We start from the raw sequence: 6,560 nt of genomic DNA on the forward strand, positions 1-6,560 counted from the left end.
TACTTCATGCTTGTGTTCGACGTCCCAGTTTCAAAGGGGTGCAGCAGCCAGCAGCTGGGCGAGGTTCATGGGGTCACATTGACCTCTGGTGGCTGCAAGGAGGCACTAAGGCAAACGGGCTGGGTTTGGTCAGCTGCTGCTGGCTGCAGTTGAAATGCCATTGCGTTTGTTCCTTCTCTAGGCTCCATTCCCCACCACTCTCCTCTTGGACAGTAATTTGTTTTCCTCTCGAAGCAGGTACCCACTCTTTATGAGTACACCCTCAGTCCATGTAGTTCCTCTCCCTGAGAAACAAATTCTGCTTCGCACACAGCTCAGTAAACAACAGAGGCGGATTCCTTGTTGGAGAACTGAATTCACTCCCAGTTTCTAGACAGAGTGGGTCATATTTGGGGAAAGCAGGCTGCTCCCCTGTATTCACTGTAACCTGTATTCACAGACCCTTCTTCTGCAGCCGAGGGCAGACTTTAATGGTCCTCTTGCCAAGGGTCACCAGCCAGACTGGGTTCACAGTGACCCCTGAGATGAACTCTTGATTGGCTTGTATTCTGGAAAGCAAGGGGAAAAAAGCTGGGACTAATCCCACTGGGATAATGGTTTAATGGATAATGGATAATGCTGAGTTGGAGCCCCTTTGCCAGGCAGCTGGGCAGCATTGGAGCGAGAAAGCTCATCCCAGTGACTCTAATCCCGTCATTCTGCTCTAATTCAGGTCTTCCTTGTGGCCCTGCACACCTCTGGTGCCCTAAGGAGGACACAGATTTCTTGCCAGTATCTTACCAAAGAGTTCCCACATGCTTTTGCCTCCTGTAGCTCCAGGCCATGGGTGTGTGCGTGTGGTGAGGGGGAGGAATGCTGAAGGAAATATTTGCTTGTTTTGCTATCTCCACACAGATACACGCATTTCCTTCCTGCTGTAAAGGCCACTCGGTTTTTGAGGGGGACCTCATTCCTCCTTCTGCAGCCACTGCTGTGAAGGGAATAAACCACTGTCAGTGCTGCTGTGGTCTTATATCAGCTGTTAAAAGTGTCAGGCAAAAGAGCAGGTAGTCAAAGTCCTTGCAAAGGCTGTTAATATAAACACTGAGTTTGATGAGTGTCGTTAAGAGAAGGTTTTTTTCCTCTGTGTGTTAACTAATCCAGCGTGAAGCAGTGTATGAGCCAATTAGACCAGGCTGGAGTCGATAATTCTGTTCCACAAGTCCTTTTGTGTTTTTGGCATTTGTTTTGTTCCACACAGGAACAGAAACTGCAGAGAGTTTTTTCATGACACCAAATCGTGTTGGGACAGCTATTGCAGGGTGGAAGTTTTTATTATTAGGGGAATTATTTCAAACTCACTTCCTCAACCTGACTTGGGAGATCACCCTGGAGACCTTAGCAAACCTCCATGCTAAAACTTCAATGGAAACTGTAAGTCTCTGCAAATCACCAGGTTGCAAAAATAGCTTATTTTGTTTGGGGAAGAAAAAAAAAAAAGAAGGACCAAGTAAGAAATATATTGCTGAAGATGTTCTGACTGGCTCACATTCTGGACACTGTGTGGCTAGGGAGTTTAAGCTTTGTAGATTTACTGTGCTTCCCAAAACACAGGGCAAGACTTTACAGAGCACCCAGCTCACCATCGGTAACCACAGCTTGAGCTTTGCACCAATGGCATTTTAGCCACACAATCAGGAATTTATTGAATTCCTGCCCTGCTGCAGACCTTCCTAAAGCTATTTCCAGGCAGGGGCAAACAATGCAGTGCTGAGGCATGGCCAGCCCAGCTCTCCACAGCACGGGCTCGCTCGCCTCGGTGGGATCCCTCTGACCTCAGTGCCACCGGTCACCCCACACCGCAAGGCTCTGCAGAAAACCCAGCAGCTGCCACACTCTGTGGCCATGTGTGCTGAGCCCATCTTCTGGTGGTGGAAAGGACACGTGGCTCACCATTTGCTAGCTTCTTACTGATTTCCTCTGTGAGCCTGTGTGGCTTGGAAAGTTTTACCAGTGCGACTGTTTTGGTTAGGATTTGATAAAAACCCAAACCAACAATACAAGAACAAAAAAAAAAAACCCACCCAAACACCCCAGTGTCATTCCTAGTGTGAACTCAAGTGTGCCAGCACTAAAGCAAGTGCTACTGCTAAAGCTATTTTGGAAATGTAATACCTGGCTGTGAGCATGCACAGTTTGGTGGGATTGTGTATCTCCAGCAAACTGAGGTTGTCTTATACAACTGAACCTTCCCTCCAAAGCATGAGCTTTGCATCCTTGTGCCCCCACACCCTGGCCAAAAAACAAGCATGGAATGTATTATTTCTCTTTGCGAGCTGTTGGGATCAGTTACCCAGCCCAGAGCCAGGGGTGGTCTTCTTGCTTGTGGAGAACCTGCCAAGCTCAGAGACTCTCCATGAAGGAACACAGGTAAATGGAGCCTGTGAAAAAATTAAGGAAATTAGTCACTTAGTCAGTCTAAGGACCTGCCCTTATTGCAGTACCAGTCAATTATTGAATTATTTATTTTTCCCTGGACTTGAATGTCTGAGACTCTTCCGTGGGCAGCCTAGGGTGAAAATATTTCTTTAGCTGTTCTTGATGTGGGACCTGCTCTGTCTGATGTCTGAGTGCTCTGAGTCACAAAGCAGTGCAGCCACTGCCATGGGGTCAGGGTGGGTGGAGGAAGAGGATTTCTTTGTCATCAGCCTTGAGCTGGTCTCTGTGTGAATGAGAGAAACCAACTCTTGCTTTGGGACTTTTATCAGGATTGTGAAGATCTTATCTTCTATCACCACATAACACTGAGCTCAGGAAGTCTTTTCACTAGAGTGGGAGAGAGAGACCTGAGTTGTTTTCAAGAGCATACCTAGCAGGCAAAAATTGACATGGCCTGAGTCAGAACGGGTTTCCAGCAGCAGCCTTGCTTGTACTTGCTTTTCATCACTGAGCTGGATGCCTCTGGCTGGAGGTAAGGGCTGGAGAGAGGAGCTGTGCCCTGCTGCTGGTGGTCCTGGGTCACCATACACCCTCTGTGTGGGGGCTGTGCAGTGCTGGGCTTACAGGGGAGGGGAAGGGGCTGCTGGGACCCCTCCCAGGGTGGGTGAGTCAACAACAAATTCATGTGCTCAAAGTGTCAACCAGTGCCTGTTGGGATGGATGCCACCCCAGGGCAGTTTGCTGAAAGCCCCACGTGCATGCATGTGCCTGGCACTTGCTCAATATCTGTGTATATTTTGCAACAAAAAGGCTGTGTGCTCTGTGCATCACACAGATGCACTCTCAGTCCCCAGGTGGTGGTTGTGTTTGATCTTGAGAGGAGCTATGCAGCGCGGGGAAAAGGGTCCCGTGAAAGCCTCCCTTCCCTCAAATCACTGTACTGAAACTGGTGCAGGAGCCCTGCCATTGGCCCTGGAGGAGAAACAAATGAAGATGTTCAGTTTGGATGCAGCAGAAATTCTTTAGGAAAGGGTGGCCCAGTACATACATCTGCTTCTTCAGTTATGTGAATGAGGAAAGACTTCCATGGGAAGGTGGGGTTTAGAAGCTGTGCTAAAGGCACCTCCCTTTTCCGAGTGTGTTGGGAGGGCAGGAACAGTGCAGGGCTCCTTCAAGTTGTGTTCAGAGCCCTGGAGGGATGCACAGCAGTACTCTGTGCTACCCTGTGGGCTGACTCCAAGGCTGGGGAGAATCAGGGAACTCCCATTTCTTATGAGCTCGATAATGCATTGGGAATTTCTTTCACAGAGCCTGCACTGCATAGCCTGGCTATTGAGGTCTGATACAGCTGAGAATGAAGAAATGAGAGTGAAATAGGGTTGCTAGAGAAAATGAAGAACAGCTTAGCTTTGGGGGAGGGGGGGGGTGGGGTGTGGGGGGGTGTTGATGTTGGTGTCCAGTTCCATCTCTCCCAGAGCCCTCTTTGTCCAGTGGTATGCATAGATTTGGGCAACAGAGAACGTGGCAGGTGTGGAGGGTACTCAGTGCAAACTCTGTATGGACACACAGGTCCACTCCTGGGATTGTTGTGGCCACTTGGACCAGAGGAAGGCTTCCCAGCATCCACTGTGCCAGGCCCAGGTTGCAAGCCCCTGCATGCCCTGGAGTACATCCCCATCACACTGCCCTGGGGTATCTCCACACCCAGTTCCACCCACGGACACGGCTGAGGACTGGGGCCAAAATCTAGCCTGTGGGATCTCTTCTTGGCCTGAATCAGGCATCTTTCCAACACTCTCAACTTTTCCCCCTTGCTTGGATCCCCCCTCCAATCCAGAACCAGGCCTACAGCTTGGGTGGCCCGGCTACAATTTCTGCACTCCTGGAACCAAAGGAAGCCTCTCCTTATTAATCTCTTCTTTGTGGAAGAGTGCGGGGGAGCTGTGCCTTGCCGAGGAGATCCCCATCCTGCCCGGGCAGGGTCCTGGACGAGGCGGGCACCCCCTTCCCCCGCCGGTCTGTCCCCTCGGGTGCGTTTAGGAAGAGAAGTGGCTGGCGAGCCACATCCTTCCGGGGAGCAGCTCTGTCCCAGGGCTGGGGACCGGGGTGGGTTAGGACAGGACACAAGCAGAGAAAAACCCTTCCCTGGCTCGCCCAGGTGAGGAGCAGCCGGCGGCTCTCAGGAACCGGGAGCGGCCGAGGGGGATCCGCCCCCGCCCCGCCGGTGAGTGCCCCGCGACCCCCGGAGGAGGGCCGAGCTAAGCTCTGCATAGCCCGGGGGTGCCGGCTTCTCTCCAGCCGGCTGGACGAGGGAGGGAAGGAGAGGGAGGGAGGCAGGGAAAGAGGGTGGGAAAGTGCGGGGGGTGGGCAGGGCGCTTCAGACACACCTGCCGGGGCGGCGAGGCGGCAGCGGCGAGCGGAGCGGGGAGCGGGGATGGCAGGTAAGGGCGAGCCCCGGCCGGGAACGGGGTCCGGGGGCGGCGAGCCCCGCCGGGCCCCTGTGCCGCGGAGGCGGCGGCTGCTCGTCGGCATCGCCCCGGGACGTGAGTTTCGCACCGGTCGGGAGCGGTGGTGGTGGCGGGGGATGTCTGCGCTTCTTGTCCTCTTGGCCAGCCCCTCCTCAGGAATGGCCTCCGGCTCGGCATTTCTCGAAGAGCGCCTTGAGCCCGGCGAAAGGGAAGCGCTCCCTCCGCCCGCCGCGGGAGGGGGGCACCCCGGGCGGGAGCGGGGCTGCCGGCTCTGGAACCTTCCGCCCACCCCTCCCCTCTCGTTCTCTCCCTCCCTCTCCCTTTCCACCTCTGCCGAGCCCGCCTGCCGAGAAGCTGGTCGCGGCTTGTACAGCCGGCTTGAGTTTCTTGGAGAAAGAGTTTGACTTAAAGGGACAAATCTGCTGTGGAGTTTGAAACGGCTCAACTTCTGTGACCTGCTGCTGCGTCCCCCTCCAGCATGCCTCCATCTGTCTGACGAGTCTCAAATGAGAGTTCAGTTTCTGCATGAGACACTGGTTTTATTCAACGTAAACCAATCCGTATCTGTATTTGTATTTAGGCTCCTAAACTCTTTGGTGCAGAAAATAAGACACTTGGGAATCTTTTGTGGTGTCAACAATTCTCTGTTCCTGCTATCTTCCACCCATCAGACCCCAAGCCTCCTGTGTTTGTATCTGGAGGATCTGCACAGCTCTCTTAGCCATCCTTCTTGTTGTGCTGGCTGTCAGTCTGAAAAGGCATGCCATAATTTGCACCACAAGTAAAAAAAAAGAAAAAACCAAAATGAAACCAACAAACAGAACTCCACCCTCAAATTTCCAAAGAAAAGGAAAAGACTAGGACATTTCCTTTCCCCATGGAATGTAAACCTCTGCCCTGCCCCTGGGGATGTTTGTGTGCCTTGGCTCCCAAAGCTGGACTTAATGCCAGCACCACAGCAGCAGGTAACCGTGCACACGTTGGAGGAGAAATGACTTCAGAGTCTCAGGAGATTTTTGCTGTCCTTTGCCTTGACAGCTGAAAGGATTTGTGCTGGCTTGTGAAGCAGACTTCATTCCTCAAGTGAAAACAGATCACACTGTTTGAGTTGATCCATAGCTGGAGAGAGCACATTGCGCATACCTGCTCCATCACAGCTTGTAGGCCTTAGTGGAGCAGGTTCACCATGGCTCTGAGAGGTTTTGGCCCATTCACTTGAGGGGTTCTCTCGTCCTTTATTTGGTTGGCAGAGTGCTTGCTTGTTTCTACATATTTTCAGGGCTCCGTACAGCTGTGTGGAAGATACACCAAAGATATGCTCATGTGATTCCTTGCTGATTCCAGTACCTGTAGCCAAGCTTTTCTGTGGGATGGTGCCCTTGAGAACTTGTTTGGTCACCACTGCTTGGTGCACAGTGCCAGGGATTCATTTGCTGGATGCTTTCCAGCCCCAAGGATGAGAAAGCATGTCCCAGGCTGCAAAAATTCTTGGTCCTGAGAGTTTCTCATTCTCAGGGATGGGACAAAAGGGAGGGTGTGTGATGGCTGGGGGGATTTAAGAATATTTGAGAGAGAAGGGTTATATCTTCTCTAGACTTCCTACTATATAGGCTTCTAAATCCCTTATGCACCACTTGTCTTCTACATATCTAAGGCTCTAGGTGAACACTTAAG

This window comes from Fringilla coelebs (assembly GCF_963513975.1).
Source record: "Fringilla coelebs genome assembly, chromosome: 5".
NCBI lineage: Eukaryota > Metazoa > Chordata > Aves > Passeriformes > Fringillidae > Fringilla > Fringilla coelebs.